Source organism: Ictalurus furcatus, chromosome 11 (genome assembly GCF_023375685.1).
Source record: "Ictalurus furcatus strain D&B chromosome 11, Billie_1.0, whole genome shotgun sequence".
Lineage (NCBI taxonomy): Eukaryota > Metazoa > Chordata > Actinopteri > Siluriformes > Ictaluridae > Ictalurus > Ictalurus furcatus.
This window is the reverse complement of record NC_071265.1, coordinates 23,392,869-23,418,911: the sequence shown is the minus strand read 5'-3', so window position 1 is coordinate 23,418,911 and position 26,043 is coordinate 23,392,869. Positions and strand designations below refer to the sequence as shown.

At 37.5% G+C, this 26,043-nt stretch overlaps 1 protein-coding gene across 1 annotated transcript in view; it reads left to right on the top strand.

The window, feature by feature from the left end:
- Positions 1 to 1,370: 1,370 nt before the first annotated feature.
- Positions 1,371 to 26,043, top strand: part of dlgap4b (discs, large (Drosophila) homolog-associated protein 4b) — a 109,121-nt gene continuing 84,448 nt past the window's right edge. Inside the window, exon 1 of the mRNA XM_053635863.1 lies at positions 1,371 to 2,751. The gene's annotated coding sequence lies outside the window, so the exon portion shown is untranslated. The remainder of the gene's footprint in view (positions 2,752 to 26,043) is intronic.

Below are 26,043 nucleotides of genomic sequence, written 5' to 3'. Positions count from 1 at the left end.
ACATGTATTTATGTTTTTTATGTATTTATGAGTACATAATAAGTGATCTATTTTACCTGAGAGTACACAGAATCTATGATAGACGGTTTGTACCTACTGAAAGAGCTTCAGAGTAATATCTTCTTGAATCCCTTAAATGGCAAGGGCTTCTCATGCAGCTATGGATCCACTAACAGTTGTCTTTGTATTGATTTCCAAGGTTGTTCCTTTTTTGTGAGAGATTCACCTACAGCTTTAAAAACTCACATATTGATGTTAGGTCTATCTTTTCATTTCAAATCCTGCATTAACCTCCATGATGCAGGAAAAGGAGAGCACTTCATTTTGTGAGGTCTGTGAACTAGTGTGTATTTGTATCATCCTCTTGTTCTTGTGTGCTCCAATTAGTTTCTTATTTGCTAATTCCACCTCCAGTTATATTGACGGTTCAGACCATGGACAAGAGAACTCTACGTCTTAATATTTAATTAGCAAATGCATTACACCTGCTTGAAAAAAATAGTGATTATCTTAAAAAATCAGCCTCATTTAATAGATAGTCAGCATTTACAGTTCTGCATTTCTTGTGTGACTGTTAAACATTTGGATTGTTATCCAGGTGTTTGTAGACTGATTTCTTTTGACATGGCGCAGTAGAGAGTCTTTTTTTTTTAAGTGTGTGGTTGGGCAAATTTGGTATCATGCAAAAATATGGTATTCAAAAGATTGAGATGTTTAACACATTAATAATGTCTGCAAAGCAGAGCTCAAGAAGTGCTCTACTTTGACTCACTCTACATTCTATGACACACACACACCCACACACACACACTGAGTTTTAGTAGGACTTCACAAAACAAAGTAGGAGAAGCACTACATAAAAGTGTATCTTAAAGCATAAACAGTTTAACAATGTATCTTGAACAAGCAGAAAGTGACTCTATTACTAAAGGTTGAGTGACTTTCAAATATGTCAGTCAATTTCTTGAATCAAATGTCTGAAACCACATCCTATTCTCTATATTGTGCACTATTTTAGGACTATGCCATTTTTGAAAGAGGCTTTTTGAAAGAGGAGAATATCTAGTGTGCATGTGATATCCCACAATAAACTATTTTAGATAGTATCCTAATGATATTCCCTGAGAAGGTATACAATATTCATGGTGTTCAGCATGACAAATCACAAACTTGGTTCCCTTTATTATGGTGTTATATGATGCTCATGAATTTTTCCAGATCTTTTAGGAATAAATGTATTGATTCTCCATGACTACTAGCCATATGTCTTCTATGTAAAATGAGTTCCTAGTAATGAATGGTTTTGAAACCAAATCAATCACTGCTGAAAATGTTAGCTAATTGACAGTGCTGTGGTAAGGGTAGTCATTTTGTCTTCCACGAACATGTTACAACACCTATTGTTCTCATATAACCACTGAAATCTGTGGTGAGTGATGAAACATGCCAAACCACAGAAGCATCAATGGGTAGCAAATATGATCTTAAATAATTGAATTTATACTTGAGTTCTTCATGTTTTAGCATTGATGTATGAAACAATTCTAGGTCTTGGGCATGTGTAAGCTACTCTTTGAGGTAAATGATTTTTAAACATGGTGACCGGACACAGTCCCACTGAAGTGTCCTGAATTATTCACAAAAACATTATTTCAGATTTTAGATGAGATTTTTTTTCTTTTCTTTTCTGTGTTCAGCACGCTCTGGGGTTATGGGCTCAAATCCCGCATCTGTCCTGTGTGAGCTTGCTTGTTCTCAACATGACTTGGGGACTTCCTCTGGGTAGGCCTCCCAAGTCCAAAGATACGCCTTGTAGTCTGATCGGCATTTCCAAAGTGTCCGTTGTATGTGAATATGTGTGCGATTGTGCTCCGTGATGGGTTGGCACCCTGTCCAGGGTGTCCCCCTCCCTGTGCCCCAAATTCCCTAGGATAGGCTTCAGGCTCCCCCATGACTCTGCATAGGTTAAGTGGTAGCCTATTGAAAACGGATGGACGGTTCAGGTTTGGCACAATGTACACTACATTTCAACAAGCCACATGAAATCTTTGGTATAAGAAAAAAAAAAAAGTACAAGTTTTGATGAGCTTTTAGCACTTTAGGCTAGAATAAAATCGGCTACTGTAAAAATGTTAAGCTGGAAGAATATACGTTCGGTTCAAACTGATCGCTAGTCGCCCCTGTCCATGGTGCTGACCTAATCTCTCTCTCTCTCTCTCTCTCTCTCTCCTCCCTCTCTCTCCCTCTTCCTCTCTCTATCCCCTTTCACTCTCTCACCCTCCCCCACGCTTGCTCTCTCTTTCTCCACCTTTCCCCCTGCTCTCTCTCTCTCTCTGTCGCCTCTCTCTCTCACTCTTTTCCCCTCAGGCCCTGTGTGAGGAGCGTTGCAGCGTCAGTGCTTGTTTTCAAGCCCCGTCTCCTCGCTGCAAACGTGAATGAACTGAGTACTGATGAAAATCTCTGTTGTAGCCGCTTCCGTTGGCTGGAGACAAGGCGACTCCGAGGCGAAACGAGTTCACTCTAGTACTCTGACACTCGCTTCTTTTTTTCTTTTTTTTTACCATCTTCATTTCACGAGGCTTTTCGGGATCGGAACAACCTACAAGTGACTTGATCAGTGACTGAAATGCAGAGCCGACTGTTACGGGTTTGAGACGAAGGACCGCAATCTTAAGTTTCCCCTCACACAGCCGGGATAATTACTCTCCTTCTGCACGTGTGACACAAACACTTGATGGTCGCAGCTAAAAGGTATGCCTACAATATCGTATATAAGTTTTATTTATTGATTATTGTTTGACGTGAGCGCGTGAATTGATTTAGGATGGCAGTGCTGTAATCTCCGAAACAAGACAACAAAGTGGATGTGAATGCAGCTACCATGAGAAGTGTGGCTCACTACTGTTTTTACATAATGTAGCCATGCTTCATTGATTCTTGTTAAGGTTGTTGTTGTTGTTGTTGCTGCTGCTGCTGCTGCTGTTGTTTACGCGCGCGTGCTTTCGTCTACTGTGTGTCAATGAAGTGAGAAATCCGAGTGACTAAAAGTAGTCATTTATAACCAGTACAAGAGGTCGTTACCCCTAAACCCGACCTATCACACTGCAGAGTGATCATCAAGGTTAGCCAATCAGAAATGTTTAACAAATATAAGACAGCCAATCAACGGTCATTTCCGTTTATTTCGGAATTTGGTGTTGGGACGTGTAGAGATGGAAATTAGCTTTTTGTGTTTTAACATAGATTTCAGTCGATACTTTAAAAAAAATAAATAAAATAAAATAAAACACCCAAAAAAACCTGTATTCTGGCCCTACCTGTGAACGTCAATGCACTTTAACCTTCATTCTCTGTTCACACCTTCACATGCTCTTTAATTGCTGGTAATAATAACAACCAAACGGACATCCTCTCTGCTGCCATTAAATCGATTTGAACATTTCGACTAGGTGGTGATAATTCATTTCCCAGATTATTAATCATCTCAGTGCATATTGGTTAGTTACGACTACAAATGATTTCTTCTGTAAATTAATAGGAAATGTAGCTATGTCGTTACAAAACTAAAGTATGTAAACTTGAGTTAAAAGTTATGACTTTACTAAATAATTAAAGTAAACGGTTTATACAGTAGGCTATACTAAATGAATGGGCTGTATTGTATGGGCTCTACGTATATTATTTGGGCTTTTTTATGCTACATGTGGTTTTCAGTAACAATGCTATTTGGAAACTCATTATATCAAGCTCAGTATACAGTGTTGCAGTAAGTATGTTAAGCTGCTGAAGGTTAACATAGAACACGAAGGTCAAAAGCAGGTGCAGCTGAGCAACGTGAAGTTCTTTACTCTTCTAAAGGGATAATTGCAATATTTATTGTAGGACATGAACTTTTACACTCATTTTGGTAGTGGACATGTGTGCGTGTTTTGCCTCACAAATTTCCATCCAGGGCATCAATGACGTTCTTATGTGGCATTTCTGTCCATTCACACTACAGTCCAATTTTGTATTGCCCTAAAACAAAGAAAGACTGTAAAAACATGTCAAACTTGCACTTCTGAAAACATCAAACTAATTTTCATTCATTCCTTCTTCTTCTTCGGTAACTGCTTTATCCTGGTCGTGGAAACAGGTGATCCAGAGCATATCCTGGTAATACTGGGCACAAGCCAGAAATACACTTAATTCAGTGTATAATTTCTACAGCAGTATGATGTGGTTTGTTTTTTTGTATTTGTAAATGTCTTCACAATGGGTCGAGTGTAAATAAAGCAGCAACAGAAGAAAAGGTCATGAAGGCTCCAGATCAGATCAATAGTTGATCAATAGCTGAAGCTGACTTGAAGCTGACCACACTCTTGTGATGCTTGTGAGGAAGTATTAACGTATCTCAGGATGAGGTCACACTGCACATTAATGTCAACAAATTATTTATTACCGTGACTTTGATGTCTGTCTTTCTTGTGCATTTTTTGTTGCACATAGGAACAGCTGCTTTACTGGCACTTTTTACCAAGTTAAAAAGTCTAAGCATAAATATAATTTTCAGTAAAATGTCTTTCAGTAAAGAATTAAATGCCATTCTCTCTATTTCTCTCGTTCCCTCTCTCTTTCACACACTCACTCTCATATATACATTAGTCTAATAGTCTAAAGAAGTCTGTCAAATCAATATTAGGTTTAATACAGTCTGTCTAACTACAGTGCTATTTTTCTGAAAAGAGTCCAGAGTGGCAGATCATTATTACCTCCACTCTGATGGTAAAAAAAAAAAAAGAAAAATCTATTCGCCCATGAAAACCCTTTTTGTGATGTGCATGTGTCAATAGTTATCATCAATAAAAGGCAATGATGTTCAGTCTGGCAAGGGATAGTTAGAGTTCAATTTAAAGAAAATGAATGTTAATTTAGAAGACAAAGGGGGTAAAAGAAACAATTTTATGTATTTATTTATTTATTTTGTTTTGGGGTGGGTTTGGTTATTTTTGAGTCTCTGTATGGTTGCTGGATCAATAGGGGATAGAGGGAAAATGCTTTCTGGTGAAATGACACGAAACTTAAAGGTAAAAAAAAACGGATGCAAAAACATTTAAGTTGGGGTTTTTTTTAATGTAGTGCAACACAGACAATCAAACTGTGATGTAATTATTGACTGATGAAGACTGTTGGGAGATGCACACACAGGAGACACACTCTCACACACACAATCACATACACACACAGCACACATTGTTCTATATTTGAATGACCTTAGTTCAGGTAAGAGGCTATTTCACTGAGGAAATTTGGAAGATGATATCACAGGAGCTGGCAATATGAATATTGTTGTCTTTCTGCCATGCATAACCTGTTTTAATAGAATGATCATTTTAATGGAAGGTCATTCTGCATTTCATGTTTACTGCAGTGCATTTGTAAATGAAAATGGATGCCTTCACAGGTGGACCAGATGAGTGAGAGACTGAGATAGAAAGAAAACAAGAGAGAGAAAAAAAACCCCAAAAAACTGATGCACTATTCATTTGGATTTCATTAGTGTTTTAGGCTGTCTACTGTATTGTCAGAAATGTGAATAATTGAAGCTGTGAAAATGCCAAGCAGACCCTCCTTGTGCCTGGAGTTGTGTGTTTATCTAATCAGTGTCAGACGTAGAATCATGCATTGTGTATATATTTGGATTTTGCTAGATGGAAGGAGAGAAGGAAGGCAGAAAGGAAAGAGGTAAGGAAGTAATAGAGTAAGAAAGTGATGGAGGCAGGGTGCAAGAGAGGGAAGACAAAAGAAAGAAAAGACATGTGTGAGGGAGATAAGGAAGGAAAGAAAGAATGAACAAAGGAAATGGTAGGGAGAGAGGGTGAATGAAAGGAAGGAATGTATGAAGGAAGGAATAATGAAAGGAACGAACGAAGGAAGTAAAATTGAAAGGAAGAAAGTAATGAAAAGAAGAAAGGGGAAAAGGGAGGAAGGAAGGAAAGATGAAAGAAAGAAAGGAAGGATTGAAGAAAGAAAGCTCTCTATTCAGAGTGTGCGTTCAAAAACTCGGATTAATGGCTACTTGATTCATCAATTCTGCATCTTTTAGCCTGGGCCCATAAAATTGACCCAAGTCTGCCATCTGCCATCAGGAAATACTAATTCCTAAAATGCACTCAGATGAATCAAGGAGAAAGGAGATAAGAGGCTTTTATATTAAGGATATACTGGTGCTCCCTACACAGAAGTCACTTTTGTATTGTAGCTTGTGACAGGCAAAAATCCCAATAAAAGTTTCTATAGTAAAAATCATATACAAAATGAGAATTATTATTAAACAAAAAATGTGTACAAATAAAATACTTGGATAAATGTCAATTACAATGTGCCTGGAATAGAATAAACATAAGTAAGGTGATTTGTATAATTTTATTTAGGCTAAAATATCAACATTTAAGCAATGTGAAACATGTTTTAATCATCTTTTAGTGAAGGTTAATTCAGTATGTCACATCAGTGAGTAAGGAAAATCCTTTCCTTGTTTTGCTTTCCTTGCCTCCTTGAAGGGAGGAGCTAAGAAGCGAGGAATGGAAACAACAAAAGGAAACGAGGATGCACAATTTAACAAATAAGAAGCACCCAGTGCATAACAGCCAACATTACAGTACATTTATCACTTCACATCATGACAGTGATCATTAGAGGGTAGGCTTAAGTTGTGAGTAAGCTGAAGGAGTACACTAGAAGGCCCAATTAAACTGTCCAACACACACATGCTCGTGTACACACACACACACACACACACACACACACACACACACACGTCAATGTCAGAATAAAGGTGTGGTGGGATGTGAGTTATCTTACTAGCAGTTACGATTGTAGACAGAGAGCATCTTAGGACAAGATGGCTTGGCAGTTAGTCAATCTAATCACTGCTGAAACCATACTGCTGAAAACACACTGCTGAAACCACACTGCTGAAAACACACACTGTGTCATGTAATGCAGAAGCATTACATGATACAGACAGGGTAGCACACAAACTGCCACTGAGTAAATGCAAACAGAAACACAACATGCATCTATACACACAGAGATTTTAATCAGGAAGGCTCAGCTGTGTGATATATTTTTATCACATCATCTTCATTTGACAGAGGAGACTGATAATTAAACATTTTTTTTCCTCCTTTAAAGCCTTCTAGCAGTGATACGGCCACGCATATCAGTTCCAAATCGCAGTACTCTCAGCATGCTTCATTACATGTTAATTTTAAGGACCAGGAATGACCAAAAATACAGAATGTTAGACGAGAACGTTTTTTTTAATCATCTCTTGAAGGTGGATGTGCAATATTACAAAATACAAAAATGTTCCTCGTAAGGTTTTAGTTTTCACAGACAGCAGTTTGAACCTGACACCCCTTATATCTGCTCATTTAATTTACAACAGTAATGTCTGCAGTCTGCTGCTCTTCTCAGGAAGTGCTGAACAGTACAGAGGTCAATAGGCTGTGAAATATGATAATGACTATAGACTGAGGTGGGATTTGAGAATGTGTTTTTGGCCCTGGAAACTGTAAAGCATTATTATGAGTGTGAGTTGGGGGGGGGGGGGGGGGGGTTGCTGGTGGTAATTTTGGAGTAGTTGTCCCATGACAACATGGCATGGCATGGGACGGCTGTGGCTCAGGTGGTAGAGTGGGTTGTCCATTAATCGCAGGGTTTGTGGTTTAGTTCACGGCCCACATGCTTCCACATCCTGAAGGGTCCTTGGGCAAGACACTGAACCCCAAGTTGCTCCCGATGGCAAGCTAGCGCCTTGCATGGCAGCTCTGCTACCATTGGTGTGTGAGTGTGTACATGAATGGGTGAATGAGACCATTAAGGTTAAAAGGCGCTATATAAGTGCAGACCATTTACCATGATGATAGGAATACAAAACAAAATTGCTTCTTCACAAAAAGGCAGCTTTTATTTTAAAAGCCAAAAGTACCAGAGATTTAGGGTTAGGTGAATGCATTTAGTTACAGTAATACACAAGTCAATTGAAGTAATAAAATGAGCTTGGAGGGATGGGGAGTCTGCTGCATTCCCACCCCCAACACTGGTCCATTATTTTAAGCACATTTTGTCCCTGCTTTGTCAGACCGAATTAAATAAATGCTATTTCCTATGCCTGACAGTAGAAGGTGCAATTTAGTAAGACTAGCTAGATATTTCAAAAGAGATACTATGGATTCTCTCAAGTGGAACAAACAAGTAGGCCTATGCATGTACTTTACTATACAGTTTGATGATAGTGACTTGCACTTTTAATCCAGTTTGCTGCTGTCACTGTCAAATGTTTTAACAGCCAAGGAGGCATACTGTAACTAGCAGACATTAAAATGGCTCCTGAGTGGCACCACAGAAAACCATTCACACCATAGTCAGAAGACTGTCAAATCACAATGATACCACAGCCATCCGTGGCTGTGAGTGCAAAATTGAAGTGTAAAAGTGTGTTATGCTGCCCTGTGACAGACCATGAGCAGAGGTTGGCTTCATGTGTCTTGGAGGAAGCATGTGTTTGCCCCACCCTCCCTCGTCTGTAGGGGAGAGTTAGCTAGTGGGTAGGACTTGGCAAGACCAAATTGGGGAGAAAAAAGGGGGAGGGATCTAGCAAAGAAACATTAAGTGATTGAAAGCTCTTTAATTCAGTGGTCAGAAACATGGTGATGGAAAACGGTAAACAAACCTTTCCCAAGTATGTGTAAAAATCATACAAATCACACAAGCACTGAGAACACAGGAGCCAACCTTCAATAATTATATTAGCTAGCATTTATTTTCTCTTTTTGTTCATTGGTCCATATCTCCAGAACACATCACATTTCCACAGCACTACAACTCTGCCCTTTGGCTCAGTTTGCACCTTGCGGCTCAGTTTAGCAGCTACAGAAAAAAAGGTCATGTCATGTGTAGTTTACTTCCTGCTGCTGGATCGATTCAGGAAAGCATTACATTCTAACTGCAATCGGACCACGCTAGTGTTTGATTGGAACCGGACGGAGATCACCTCGCTCAGATGTTCTCGGACCAATTGTTTTAGTCTGCCCCCGAGTGCTGTAATCTCACCTGCCTAAGCAAATTGCAGCAAAGAGAAAAACATCTCAGAATTATTTTTAAATGGACTAAACGCTGCATATGTGAAACAATCCAAGGCTTACTACTGAAAGCTGTGTGCAAGCTATCCTGGACCAAGATGTTACGGATTTGTCAGGATGGCATGTTCAAATTTGTTTGAAAATTCAATGGATATAAATAATAATCTATGAATAAATAAATAAATGTGGAATGTTTTGTCAGTTTTTCCTGTTTTTTTTTATTATTTATTTTGTATTTCTGTTTCCTGTTACTTAATTCAATATTCAAATAATAATAATAATAATAATAATAATAATAATAATAATAATTCAGCATGTTTAGAAGTCCTCATATGTGTATGCAGTTTTCTGATTAATCTGTCTTAGTTCAATCCTGGGATACAATTTAGTTGACTTTATAGCTCTCAGATGTCCAGGTGCTGTTTCACCAGCCAAATATTTAGCTACACTTATTTTTTACACTTTAGCCTACTAACAGTGAGTTGGATCTTTAAAACTAATTCACCAAAATAAATATCCTGGTGTGGTACGGCAGCACATATTGTTGATACCCCTAAGGTCAGGTGTCCTGAGCTCCAGTTTCCATCTGTGCAAAAATTTCACATGCTCTCCATGACCATGAGGGATTTCACTGAATACTATGGTCCCTTCTCAAAAACATTCTGGTAGGTGGATTGTCTAATCTAAACTGTCCCAGAGTGTGAATGAGCATGTGTGATGTCCTGCACTGGACTGATGACTGGGGTATATAGGCTCTTGCTCCACCATGAGTTTAACAAGGATTAAGTGGTTAAAGATAAAAATGAATGAATGGATGGATGGATAATTTTTGAATCCGGAGCTAGCCTTGCTGACATCCACAAGTACTGTGTAGATTTGTAATCCCAATAAAGAACCTGAAATGAGAAAACATGTACAATAATTGTTCTAAAGGTAACAAACTGAGAAAACTATTTGCAGTGCCACTTAAACAGTTATCCATGCAGAATCGTTCATTACATTTGACTTCCAACTATAAGTGGAATAGACTGAAGCGGACAAAAGTAATCAGGCAGAATTAAGAAATGGCAATTTACCTAATGATCATAATTGTGGAACAACATGATCCCCTGGACAGCTGTTTCTAAAGCAGTGTAATTCATAGTGTTATTATAGATTATCCTCTCTTAATGTAAAGGTCATCATAGTAACCTGCATTTCATTTTTATTTTTGACTAGAACCCAAAACAGTGCCAGTGGTAGGAGCCCTTAGGAAAGATGGATGCAGATGTATTTTTAGTAGTTTGACCATGACCTGTTTATAGCTGTAACTCATGATAGAATGAATGGGTTGAGCAAAGGAGAAAAAGCACAAGCCAGTCTGACTTAAAGAAGATGGCACTTGTACTTTCATTTCAAAGGTCGTTTCAGGTCTTTGTGTTTGAGTATGTGATGACACATTTATATCCCATGGTGGCTCAACAACTTTATGTAGGCTTTTCCTTTAATTTAACCTGTCCACTCCACACATGTAGTGCAGTCTGATAAAACAAACAAACAAACAAACAAACAAACAAAAACACTTCAGTTGAATTTTGGAAAACAGCCAAAACTGTTTTGGGTTTTTTTAGGCTATGAAATATTTTATTTAGGCTACTTGTTAAACGTGAAATGAGGGCATCACCACACACAAACCTAAGAATATGAAGGACAAGCAATCTAAAATCTTCTATAATCTTCCCAATTTGGTGGACATTACAGGAAGAGGCTCAGTACCGTTACTCTGTACAAGAGAAGCTTCACCAGGCATTAATTGAAAGGCTGATAATAATTTTAAAACCAGTATTTTACAGAAAAGTTTTTGACATTTGACTTTTTTTTCCCCAGGGACATCCAAAGTGTGGGTTGCTTTTGTTCCAGTCTCTTTTCCTCAGACAGGCTCCTGCAGACCTACCCAGTGTCCCTGTCATAAATATCAGCCATCATTATTAGGCTCCACTTTTTCATTCTGCCTGTTGTTTCTCTGTACTGTGGGTTCTGTTAAGTTTAAGAAGACAAAATTAGTGTTTTAGCAGTGTGGTAAACATTTGTCAGCCTGAAACTACACATTAACAGTTAGCATAACAGGACAAATACATTAACACATAGAGTCTAATTAAAGTTAACTGCAATGCATGTGTCTTTGTATTTGCACTCTATCCGAAATAGAAACACACACACACACACACACACACACACACACACACACCTTAATTTAGCCCAATTTTTTCAAGTAGTGTTATCACAGTCACACATCTTGTAAATGGTGATGACATACCTCTTCCCTTTTGGTTGAGTGTGCAATCTGTTAATAATCTGTCCCAGATAATATGGCAAAAGTCGACAACAAAAGTCATAAGGACTAAAAAGTAACCACATGATTTTCATCCTAAAAAGAGAAAGCTTTGGTTTTGTGACTATGCTTTTTAATGTCATAAGCCTATAATTCTACTGAAAATGTGAACACTGAGAGTAATCCTAGTGTCTCTTAAATTTAGGGGGCTTTCATACTGGCAGTTTGGTCTGAAACAGAGCATGGTTTGCATGAAAAATTTGTAATGTGAAAGCTGTCATGCGGATCAGGAAGCACACCACGGTACCGAGCCTGAGACTACCTGTAGGAGTTTGGTTGCACTGGAAATGAGCTGTGATTGCCATGAATGTTCACTTGTTCAGGAAGTAAAGTAACCTGCGCGTGTATTTTAGCCAATGATGACATCATTAGTTTCCACAACACACTTGATAAAATATATATATATATATATATATATATATATATATATATATATATATATATATATATATTATCGTGTTTGTGATGAGGAAAAATTAACGCAAATGCACCGGGGTTCAATAGAATCAAGTGAGTCTGAAACCAGACCAACCAACGCTGCGTGCTGCGGGTGCAGCAGGAATAATCGGATTCGGACCGCATCAAACGTGTCCAGTGGGAAAAGCACCTTAATGGTGGAACATACCAGTTCATGTACATACACACTATTTCATACAGCTCTGTAGAGCTGCAGGGAACTTTCATGCCTAGCATAGTTTTAGCAGGTTTAGTGAAGATGTTTTGCTGTGGTTAGATGGAAAATTTATTTGCTAGACATATTTTGGGGAATGTGTGTCTGTATCAAACCTTTGCACTATGATTAAACTTTATCTGTTAGAGCTTTACCTACAAAACGTCTCTAAAGCTCCTCTTGCCTGTTTCTGACCATGTGGGTGTCTGAAAAATCATGGCAGACTCAAAAGAGACCTTCACAATCCTTTGGGAGAGTAATAAACCAGAACATTAAAGTTTGATGACTTTCATTCACTTAACTCTCAGCACTGGCCCAGCAAATCAGGCCAATTAGCCTGAGACCGGGGACGCACGTCTAAATGAGATGATTTTTTTTTTTCTTTTAAAAAAATGTCCTAGTATATTACGGCTGCATTTGATTTCTATAAAGTGGACAAAGAGCTCAATCTAGTGGTCAGTGTTATGATTCAAAATGATGGCCTTTATTTTCTTCTACTCTTAAAGTACATCTGATAAGTTGCAATGCCAAGGTTAGTGCATGATTTTTCCAACCTGAAGTTTTGTATATCATTTGTGTAGGGTTAACATAATTAGGATTCAAGTCATTTTTACCGTAGAGGAGACCATCTCTGATAGCAGAACTTAGTAGTAATAACATGTTCAGTTGGATATATTTGAAAATATCTATAGACATATTATTAACCACTTGATTATGTTTTGCCTTACGTAATTATGGTTTACCAGCTATGTATGTGTACAAAGTGCATAATTATTGTAACTATGACTGGAATAATGCAATGTAGTGGGTTATTCAATTGTTCTCAGTCTTTTTTTTTTTTCTTGATTTATGTCTAATTGATTTTGTGACCCTTTCGGATTTTAACTAGCTATTCTTTTCTTGTAGTTGATCTAGATATCCCTAGTTTAATGCCAACATTAGATTGCGATGAACATGTTAGATAGATACAGTAGATGCCTGGTTAATTAGTTGAAGTTTGGACAGCTAACCTTTAGTTGCCATGTGAGATGTTGTTATATATGTGTTTAACTTCACTTTCATTAATGCATGTAAAGTGGGAATTTACAGTATGTTTATTGCTTGATTGGTGGTAAAATGAGGTAGTCAATGAAGTACAGATGGGTGAGAAAATAAAAGGAAACTACTGGCTCTTTTACCAGTCCATACAGGATTTTGCAGAGTTTTTTGTGATTGCTGTGGCCAAAAAGGCTTGATTTTGCTGTGGCTTTTTGGCAAATATTGTGTTGCATGGTTTTTCACAGTGATGTTTGTTGGTAAATGAGACCGTTTAGCTGTACTCATGTTTGGCGCACATGAATCGATGAGGGCTTTGGCTGAATGCGTGTTGTGATGACGTCACATGACGCATCTTGGCCCAAATCTGCAGAAAATCTGCAGTAATTTTGAAAAATTCCAAGCTCCTCCGTATATTGCAGAGTTTGCTTGATTTCGTGTTCATTTTTGCAATCGCAAAATCCTGGAGGGACTGTTTTATGGGGGCATTTTGTTGGCATGGATTGGGTTCACCTGTCCCCTTTGAAGGGGACCAGATCACCAGATCTCAATCCAATTGAACACCTATGAGAGATTTTGGACTGACGTCTTAGTGCTCTCCATCAGCAAACCAAAACAGCAATTGAAGGAATATCTTTTGGACGAATGGTGTCCATCTCTTCAGTACACGTCCAGAGACTTGTAGAATGTATACCAAGGCACACTGAGACTGTTGTGGCCCAACAACGTACTTAGACACTTTTGTTTTTTCCCTTTAATTTGTTGCCTCTTTCTTCCTCTTTCATTTTATACTTGACAAGATTATTCTACACGTTATATCAAACCAAATAAAACAGTTAGAGGAAGAGTAATCCTAAAGGGAATTTGTAATCAATACTAGATTGGGCTACATTTCCTTCCTTCCTATATGTGATATTATTCCTATGTCATCCATTCACTGACCTTTGAAACCAACTCCTTCGATTCAGTCTTAATTCTACCTTCTCAGATATAGAGATGTTACTTTGACTTATGTAGTACATTCTTATTGCACCTGTGAACTCCGTACCTTTGAATTAATTTTTGATCACTCTCTCCACTCCAGCAGAAAATGAGAACCTGCTTTCAAAAAGGAAAATCAGAGCTTATGTTCGACGGAGAGAGAATGAGTTCTATTGAAGGTTGTTTAGTGAGCTGTTTAGACACACTGGCACTTAACTTTATAGAAAGCAACAAAGAGGAAGTGCCCAAGAGAGGAATCTCATTAGCATGTCTGCTGTAATGCAAATATGCCAACATTGCAACACGTCATTACTGAGTTAATCGACCTTGGAAAATATCACTCCCTCTTTCCTATCATTATAAATGCACTAAACACTGAATAAAAGCATTTGGTGTTGTCCTAAACATCTTTTGTAAGATCCTTAATCGGTTAGAAAAATCATAATGACCCCTTTAATGAAAAGTTTAACTTTCAAATCATTATTATATGACTGTTAACACTGCATTTTTAGATTATTCCTAAAATAAACTTTGTTCACAATTTGTATAAAAAAAATTTTAAAAAAAGAAAGAAAGAAAACTGCCTCCTGTTAGCACTTAGACATGTGGCAATGTGAGAAATGTAGAATCTCTTCCTCATCCTCAGACTAACAGTGTGTACTAGTTTACTGGGGGTGAGGTTGGTAATAAGCCTAAAAGCTGGAGTCAGTCTGCCTCTCCATCCCAGATGGCCTTATTGTGCTGTGGTCGTGTAGCTTAATCCGGCTTCAGTCTGTGTTGTAGGTAGCACACTAAAAATCCACCGCAGCTCGGCTGCTACCGAGATTAGTCATTTTGTTACAACCAGGATTGGATCTCTATGCTCTGTGATATATAGAGGGGGGGGAATTGAGGACAGCTGTGAAAAGTACAACCACTGAATTGAGGATAGGAAGAAGGTGGCTTGTAATTCATGCTGTGAAAGGCTTTGGGACATTTAGTAATATGTTACCGGCTACATTTCATGCTCATTTATTAAATCAGCATTTTAGTTACCGGATATATTTTCTCCTGTAATTCTGGGTGGGGTTTTTGGGGGTTATTTTTATTTTATTTTTTAACCACATTTACCAAAAGAAAACACTGTAATTCAATAATGTATCATAAAAGAAACCTACACTAGTGCCCTCCACTAATATTGGCACCCTTGGTAAATTGAGCAAAGAAGGCTGTGAATAATTGTCTTTATTGTTTAACCTTTTGATCTTGGCAAAGGGAGGTAGCACAAAGTATTGACTAAAAGGGTGCCGATAATTGTTGCACAACCATATTTGACAAAGATATATCTTTTTGATAAACCTGTGTTTTGTTTGCAATTGTTTGATATCCAGGAGAACAGAGTATTTTGGTGATTCTTTTTAACAAAAGATCAAAAGGTTCAACAATAAATACAATTTTTCACAGCCTTCTTTGCTCAAGGGTGCCAATATTAGTGGAGGGCACTGTATTTACAGCCCAAAATATATGCACAATAATGTACAATTCAGAGACAAATTAAAGAACATGTACAGTTATTTTGTCTGTAATGTTATTTTTTTACACCATCTTGCTGTACAGAGGCTTCAAGTTTGTAAGCAGAATGTGGATATTTATTGATCAATATGTTGCATAAATTTACATTTATGGCATTTGGCAGATTCCCTTATCCAGAGCAACTTACATTTATTTCATTTACAAAACTGAGCAGCTGAGGGTTAATGGCCTTACTCAAGGACCCAGAAGTGGCAGCATGGCAGTGCTGGGATTGGAACTCACAACCTTCTGATCAGTAGCCCAACGTATTAATCACTGAGCTTCCCGCTCCCATTCATTCTCTGTTCATCCTGGATGATGTTTGGCTGGCAGATAGAACCTTATAAAACCAAGTCTAACTGTGATACTGGAGACAGGATTATAAAGTATCCCCCCGTGATGAAGTTTATGAGCTTAACTTAAATTCGACCAAAATGCCAGATAGAATCTTAAATACTGAGTGAGAAATAGGCCAGCAGCATCACATCAGGCTGTATAGTTATAGTTAGAACAAGGATGCAAGCTTGGTTTCAAATTTGGTGTGACCACTAGTACTAAGTGGCTAAACCCCCTTCCTCCAAGACATATGCAGTATATTATTACACAGACATACCGTGTATACATATATATTTTTACAGTCATCTATAGTAGTCACTGTACTTATTCTAACCCTGCAAGATGTACCTGATTATATGCATGTACAGACCCAAGCAGTGACTCAACCTTATTCTTATTCACTGTAACTGTCATATTCTTAAAATGAGCCATGAACCTTTAGTCCTTCCATGAGCCCTACCTGAGACCTTGTAACTCTTTAATTCACTGTCTATTCCATTGTGTGTACCTGTCTACTGATCTTACTAGACACTGTGCTTTTTTATATACAAATGCAATTCATCTAGTCAAATCTCTTTAAATGGCCAAAGTTCTTTATTGTCATGTCACAGAAAGCACAATGGTGTGATCTCCATTTTGTGCTAATTTGTTAATTCAGCTATTTGTAGTTTTTGTCCGAAAATCTCTTCAGTTTTCTCTTCATGCACTTCGGTTATAGGATACATCACGTTCTGTGCGTACTAATGAATAAAGATTTTAAAAAATACTAAATTAAACCTAAATCAAATCAGTTATAGTATTTTATAATAGAAAATTCCAGTTAGCTACAGTATAGTATAGTCTATACCAGCACTACGCAGTGAACCCTATTCCTAGAAATATGAGTGGAGGGTTTTGTTGTTTTTGTAAATTATTTAAAAGCCTATTCTCCTTTTGTGCATGGGGTAAGACCTCATTCTGTCTGTTCCCAAAATACAAACAGTAGAGAAAAAGAGCCATGTGGTGTGTGTTTTTCAGCCAGTGCAGACCACTGTGTTTCATTCTCTATCCCCATGCAACCTGCTGTTTTAAAGTGAAAACCCACCTACTAGGTGTAATAGTAATGTTCAATGTAGGCACTGTGTTTAAAACTTAACAAGAAACTGTTCACAAAATAAACAGCGCCCAGTCCATTCACTGAAATTAATGTGTGTGTGTGTGTGTGTGTGTGAGAGAGAGAGAGAGAGAGAGAGAGAGAGAGAGTCAAGCAGGGTTGAAGCTCAGTGGTGGCTGCATTGATTCATTCATGCTGAGAGCAAAAGCATGAATCCAGAGAAGAAGAGGCCCATTTTCTCACCATAACAAGTGGGGATTGATGCTCCTCTTGGCCTGCAAAGATACTAGCATGCATCACACATGAGAGACGTCCTTACTGATTTTTTTTTCTGAGCGCACGATACTCTTAGACCAGTGTGTGTGATTGTGTGTGCCTGAGACAGTACACTTTCAGAAGACTTATTCAATGTAGCAAACAATTTATATCATTCATCTTCAGGCAAGCAGAGATCAGATTCTAAAACATGAGTGGAAAATGAATGAGGATGTGGCCATTTTTATAGAAGGATATCACAAAATCATAGCAAAAGAATCATATACTCAGCAAAAAAGAAACGTCCCTTTTTCAGCAGACTGTATTTTAAAGATAATTTTGTAAAATCCAAATAAGATGGAAAGAGTTTAAACAATGTTTTTTCATGCTTGTTCAATGAACCATGAATAATTATTGCACATGCACCTGTGGAACAGTCCTTAAGACACTAACAGTTTACAGGTGGTAGGCAATTAAAGTCACAGTTACAATAACTTAGGACACTAAAGAGATCTTTCTAGTGACTGGACACCAGAAGAAAGATGTCTAGGGTTCCTGCTCACCTGCGTGAACATGCCATAGGCCTGCTGCAGGGAGACATGAAGACTGTAGATGTGGCCAGAGCAGTAAACTGCAATGTCTGTAATGTAAGATGCCTAAGACAGTGCTACAGGGAGACATGAAGGACAGCTGATCGTCCTTGCAGTGGAAAATTACATGTAATCATGTGTCCCCCCCAGACGTGATGGAGAACTTGCCGATGGATTGGTGGAAGAGTGGAGTAACATCTCACAGCAAGAACTGACAAATCTGGTGCAGTCCATGAGGATGAGATGCTCTGTAGTACTTAAAGCAGCTGGTGGACACCACATACTGACTGTTACTTTTAATATTGACCCCTCCCCTTCATTTCCCTTTATACCATTTCTGTTCATCAAATGTCTGTGAAACTTGTTCAGTTTATGTCTCAGTTGTTCAATGTTTTTATGGTAATACAAAATTGACACATGTTAAGAAATTTGCTGGAAATAAAAGCAGTTAAATGTGAGAGGACGATTCTTTTTTTGCTGTGAATATATGCAGAATACCAAGCGATTTAAATTACAGTAAGTCACAAACATGTACCGCCTGCTTAGAATGCTCCATTTTCTACACACCTGTACACCTGTTCATTTATGCAGTTATCCAGTGAGCCAATCATGTGGCAATAGCACAATGCATAAAATCATGCAAATACAGGTCAAGAGCTTCAGTTAATGTTCACATCAAACATCAAAATGGGGCAACAGAATAGTCTTACCAGGTCTTTGCAACACTTGCTATGATAGCATAACTAAAAGGGAGAGCCAGAAGGTAACACAGACATGAGGAAACCATGGGATATAAAAGGGAGGGGGGGGGATGACAGCATCCAAACATCCTAGTTCATCGCAGCATTCTTTGCCCATGAACCCTCCAGATTTGCTCCTTTACCTAAGTAAAAACTATTAACAGAAGGCTTGACTAAACAAATATGTTTTCAGCCTAGACCTTTTTCAGACTCTAGATTTAAACGCTGAGACCTCACTATTCAAGACTTCACTATTCAAGGTACCAACAAATAGCCTGCACCTTCTTATTCAAAGTAGTTGTGGTGTGTCATAAAAGTAGATGTACATGTTACAAACATAAATAGTAATAGTAAGCCCAAAGTTATTTTTTTAAAAATCACTGCATTTATTACTTTTGTTCTCTTCTATGTATGAATTTTAAAGATATCTTTTTTGCTTTTGATTTTCTTTTTTTGCATCAGAATTTTACACATTTTTACAGGTGGGTCACCTCATAAGATGTAAACTTTAAATGTTTAGATGTCCATTCATGTATAGACACAACCACTCAATGAACTGTAGCTACATAACTACATATTTATATTACAAAACTACACTTGTAATATAAATACTAATAGGCTCAATTTTATTATTAGCGTTAATTATGGATATAGTATATACGCCAACCCTGATTGGCTGACATTAAGCAGTCCATCATTTAACATGCCTCAGCTTGATGATCAAACTATGACATCACACAACCATACTGGATCCACTTGACTGCTAAGTGAGTGTATGAATGTGTGCTACTTCTTCAGGACACACACTAATAATTTCACGCTGTAGTTATTAATTCACATTAATAACAAAGTCAGAGAAAGTTGCATTAATATTTCACATAGGTATTAACGACTACTAATTTTCTGTCTGTGATCTCCACTGAAATAAAAAAGTAGAGCGTCTCTCAAGTTGCCTTTGTAACATAATAAGTGCACTTGAGCTTTAAATGCAGTGTCCCAAAGGCTGCATTTATTTTTTCATGTCGAATAGACTTGCACTTATGGCATGCTTTGATCTCAGTGCAAATTCAGATATTTTGGGGTTTGTTTTTTTTACCCCTGCTGAAGAAGAGAGCCTAAATAGCTTAATTAGGCTAAAGTCTGAGGCTGACCTAATTGCCATTTACTATAGGTTTCACAGAGAAAGAGAGAGAGAGGGAGAGAGAGAGAGCAAGAGAGAGGGAGAGAGAGTAGACAGTCAATCTTAGAAATCTGGGGGAAAGACGGACAGAATGAGAATCAAGGACAGATAGGGGAGTATGGGAGAGAAATGTCTGTACAGAGTGTAACGCTGAATGGGCTTTCTCTTGTAAGTCACCTATAAAAGTCTACATAGACACACACAAATACACACATACACACACGCACAAATGCACACATACCCAAAGTGGCCTCGATTGGCCAGCAGCTGATACAGTACCTACCACATACATAGCTTTGGCCAGAAATAGAACCTTCTATATTTCACATGTTTCATCTCTCTTTCTTCCTCCCTGTCCATCTCTCTCTCTCTGTCTCTCTCTCTATCGGTATAAGGCCAGCACTCCAATTTGAAGGTTATTTCCTGTAATCCATCTCTATGGTAGGCAAATAGAGTTGTTCTGCAGTTTTTCTGTTAAAAATACAGGGTCAGTTGCGTTGCTTCTATCGTCTCCACTCTGCACAGTGATGAAAGAGAATAAGAGATATCAGTGGATGGACATGTCCGTGATCTGTTCTGGTGGGAATTAATTAAAGTCGTTTCCTGTCAGTAGCACTGCCCTGGTTGCCATCTTGCGATAAAGGGTAATGCCAAAGCATGCTCTTTGATTTGATGCTTATGGGGTCACACCAGCAGCCCCCTTTCTTCTGTTTGTTTGCCCTAATATCTTTCTCTGGCTTCTAATCTATTACTAGACAATTAATGACCTATAATAAAAAGTAACCTGCACTTGCGTTTGATCTTTAGGTAATTTCTGCTGTGAGAATAGAAACAACCTATATTTACACTGAAACAAGGTAAATGCAATTTGTCCAAATAAACAATGAAACCATAGCAGTGACACTTTGCACAGACATTACAGATAACAGTTGAAAGCTGTGATAGCATTAATAGATGCAAAGTGAAACCTATTTTAGTATGAGTTTTTCATAGTTTTTACATAGTGTAAGTATAATAAGTACAGAGCAGTGTTTCACAAAGAGGAACCATCAATTAAAGTGGTAGAAATCACAATCCAGCATTCAAGTTGTTATATTTATTATTGAGTTTGTATAGTTGGTTAATAAATCAACTTGGAACTCTTCTGTCAGGATTTCAGGAATAAATAATATATAGCCAGAATATTATTTATATTATTTATTTAATAGTTCAAATAAATCTGCATTGAAGCAGACTCCAAGGAAAGTAATTACAGCTAAGGGGTCCTAAGAAAAGCTAAGGTTTTTCCACCCTCAACGTGAAATTACAATGTATAAAAATTAAGTGAAAAACAATTAGAAACATTTAGGGGAAAATAAGAAAGTTACAATAAACTGGTTGCATAAGTGGGCGCAATCACATCTCATGCTCAAAAGTCATTATCATACAGCTGTCTTCAATGAAATCATTCTGATTAAACCCAAATAAAGACCAGCTGTTTCTTTAGGATTTTCTTGACATCTTCTTGGTTTCATCAGACTGCTTAAGCCATGGTCTGCAAAGAGCTTATAAAGCATGTACGATATCTCACTTGTCAAAAGATATCGATCAGGAGAGGGGAATAAAATAATTTCCAAAACATTACATGTGCCATGGAACACTGTGAAGGCCATCATCAACAAGTGGGGAAAATGGGGTAACACAGTGACATTAGCAAGAACAGGACGTCCTTCTAAAACTTACTAAAGGACAAGAAAAAACTTACCAGGGAGGCTGCAAAGAGACCTATGGTATGATTAAAGGAGCTGCAGGAATGTTTGACAAGTACTGATTACTCTCTGCATGTGACAACAATCTGTTGTATTCTTCATGTGTCTGGGCTATGGGGTAGGGTGGCTAGACAGAAGCCCTTCCTCACAAAAACATCCAAGCCCAACTAAATCACCCCAAACCATGTGGCAAAATGTGTTATGGTCTGATGAGACCAATTCCAAAAGTTATAATAATTCCATAAGTCCAAAAGGTATGTTTGGTGCAAAAAAGTGCATCACCAGAAGAACACCATACACATGGTGAAGCATGGTGGAGGCAGCATCATGCTTTAGGGCTTCTTTTCTTCAGCCAGAACGGAGGCTTTTTATCAAAGTGGAGGGAATCATGAATAGCTACAAATACCAGTCGATTTCAGTGCAAAGCCTTCAGGTGTCTGCTAGTAAGCTGATGATGAAAAAGAATTTCAACTTGACAGTGACCCAAAGCATACATCCAAATCAACAAAGGAGTGGCTTAATCAAAAGAAGATCAATGTTTTTAATAGACCTAGTCAGAGCCCAGACCTGAACCCAACTAAAATTCTGTGGGTTGACCTGAAGTGGGCAGTGCATAGAAGATGCATTTACAATTTGACAAATCTAGAATGTAACAGGGGTATGTAGACTTTTTATATCCATTTTATATCACTTGTACATTGTCTTCTTTGTACAAGTGATACAAGCACTTTGTACAAACTCCTCTGAGAGAAAGTTTATGAAATATAAACTGATAAAGATTTCAGATGTCCTGTAGATTTATGGTTGTCAACTTGATGGGAGTTAGTCGTGTTATTCAGTAATGTGATTTTTAAAATATGTATGATATTTGCATTTGGAAAAGCCAAAACTACAGTTCTTGAAAATGTTTCTGTGTTTACACAACTTTTTAAAAATCACAAATTTGTAAAGCAAATCAAAGTTAATCTGATCTTGCTGAGCTTCACTGAAGTAAAGTGACAATGAAAAAATCAGGAGAAATGTCTGGAAATTTTAGTAATTCAGAACTGATGTAGGTGTTAGGCATTCTTGTCGAGGATGAAACTACTCGTCATATGAATGTAATTATCTAGGACTCAAATGTTCAATATGTATATTCCACCAAATCCATTGAGCCATGGAATTAACCATCACATGCTGTGTGATGAGACTTTCGTTGCAAATGTGAATGTTTGCATCCCAGTAACATATTCTTTGAAAGCTGCAAGTTTGAATGATGTAAAGGTAAACATTACTGGTGAAGGCCGATGATGTGAATATGAAAGACATTCTTTAAATATGAAAGACACTGTAATATGCATACAAACACAGAATGGTCATTTTCTGCAGTACCAATTAAAATGTGCTATTTGATTTGCAAAACTGAGCCCTATTCATATGCAAAATATTTTGAAAATATTTTTAAAATATTGTGATGTTTTTTGATGCTTTATTGCAGTCAATGTAACTCGCTTAATGGTCTGGGTTACTTCACTAGACAAGCATGCCAAAGGTAATCTATGTTGGATCAAGACCTTCTCAGTCTGTTTGATGTGGTTTAATGTCACTCAGAGCCATATTATAAACCCAGGGCTAAGGTTGCCAGCAGCAGCAGATCTGGTGAGAAACTGAAGCATAAATATTATTTGAGTCCCTGATTAGTTCAATAAACTTCTTGTGCCTATGACAACCTATGAGTCTTGAAAGCAGTGCTGGTTTTGTTTTGTTTTTTTATGATAAGCTGTGACAGTTGCATCAAATCATTAAATTAAATGCTGGCTGCCAACTAACACGTTGTTCTCTGTCTGAACCCAGTAGGAATATGGAAAGTATTTCAGCTGCATGGCAGTGCTGTCTGAAGTTTCATAAACAAATATATATTACAAGCCAACACATATACAGTATAAGTTGTCTAATTAATTAAATAATCACATAGAACTGAGGGGTGATTTGGCTACCTTTTAGTATGGTGCTCACAAACAATGAGACTTGTCCATACTGTGAAAGTCTGCCCAGTCCAGACATTTCTGTTAAATAGCAGCTGGAACATGTCATGTTAAGGAAATCTGTTAAATAGCCTTACAACTTTAGTTCACAATCTGATAGTAGTTTTTGTTAGGGTGTCTGGTACCTTTTATAGCTAAAAGGAAGAGGCAATTTGCCTGACAGAGCAACCAACCAATCACAGACTCTTTGAATAAAGCATGAGAGTATCAGATTTTAACCCCAGGCTTCCACATGACATATTGAAATTTTGTTTTTTAAAGCAATGATTCGATATTTAACAATGTCACTAAATATGCTATGATACAATATGAGATAAAGTATGATGCTATAGGATTTCACTTCATAAGGCAATGATTCAATATTGGATGATACCTCAGAATCTGATATTACATGAGAGGATACTATTTAGTAGCTTCTGATCAATATGTGACCAGATTTGTTCAGAATCTGGGGTAGACCTACCCCTAAATCCATTTATGGTTGTTGCATCCATTCAAATCATCCATTGTTATAACCTATTACTTGACACTAACTGTTTAAAGAACTTTTTAACAGTTCATTTTACAATATCTTGCTTGGAAAAGCTCATTGAGTCACAGTGCTTAAAAGTTTGTTTTCCCCATTAGGAACATTGCACTTATATGCAAATACATTGACCTATGGTAAGTCAATCATGTGGCAACCCTCAAGATTTTGCCAGAAAAGTGTACAGTATGTATAAGGTGCTTCATGGGCAGTAGCCAGAGCATCCAAGACTGAAATGAACGATGTGGGTTTACTGTCATTCTACTCTAGCTTTGAACCTCAGATGGCTATTTTTCAAGGTCTAATATTGCATGTCTCTGCTTCATGCTAACTATGAAATCTGGTCTTGTACCACTTGACATCTTTTAGCATTATAGCTCCAAAACTGTGTTGTGATCAGTGTTGCGTAAGTTACGTAAAAAAAAAAGTAATCCACTACAGATTACTAATTACTACTTTTTTGTAAAAATTGTAATCTGATTACATTACAGATTACTGCAGGTAAAAATATCCAGATTACTAATTACTTTACTTTCACGTTACTTTCAAAAACCTATCAAACCTACAAAAATGCACTACAAAGTGAAACTCATAGTTCTTTCAGTAATTTTAGCGTGCGTCAATGTATGACATTATCAGAAAAAGTTGGATTTATCATAAAACGTGCCTCGGGTGTTGTCACTGTTTGTAGGACTACCAGACGGTAGTCTTTTCTAACTAGGCTAGTTTGGTGTCGCTAGCCAAAGGGAGGCACAACTAAGCTATTATTGTATGGGTTTAGCTGATACAGTGCCATGCAAAGTACATTATCTTTCCTTATGCTCTGCTCATATAATGTTCACGTAACCTGGAACTCGTATAGACATTTACACACCTTGTTTTCCTGCTCAGCATCAGAGGATGTTACTGTTTCAGTTTCAACCTATTTACTGATTTAAAAAAAAATCTGCATATATCCGTTTTTCCTCACACTGACTATGTGAACTAGCATTTGGCAGAATTGAGACAAGACACAAGTGTTTCCATGAATTTTCCTGTAAACCCTGTCTGATTGGTCTCATCTCCATTCACTGAAGATCTAAAATTACAGGCGATCTTTTTTTACTGATGTTCAGTTAAATAGTGACAAACCGCTCCAAGAATTATTTGGGGCTAAAGAAAAAATCTTCGGGGCAAAACGTGATTTATTTTATAAATACATTTTACTTAATATTGTTTTCTTAACAGTACATTTGTAATGCAAGTAACATTATTTTATTGCCATCGGTAACTGTAATCATCCATCCATTCATCCATTTTATATACCGCTTATCCTTCAGGGTCATGGGGAACCTGGAGCGTATCCCAGGGAGCATCGGGCACAAGGTGGGGTACATACTGGACAATGATAATGTAATCAAATGACATAAATTTAAAATGTAATGCATTATATTACTGCGTTATCAGAAAAAGTAATTAGATTACAGTAACTCTGGTTGTGATTATGTTGTTATTAATGTATATGTTGCTTCTGTACAGTTACCTTTACATGTAAATGTATTTCCAATAGTTAGGAGAGAGTGAGTTAAGTCAGCCTGCTTTCACACTGCTTTAATGCTGTCTAAAACAAAACCATGTGGAATTACATATAATAGCAGTCATACAACATAAATAACCTGATCTGCAGCATATTATGGGGTGAGAGTTAATAACAGTAAAGATTTACATGGTCACTACATAGTCTCCTATGAAAAAAGTAATAATAATAATAATACATAAAACATTAATGCTAATTATGATAACTGGTACAACCACGAAAGTATTTCTCCAGGCTAT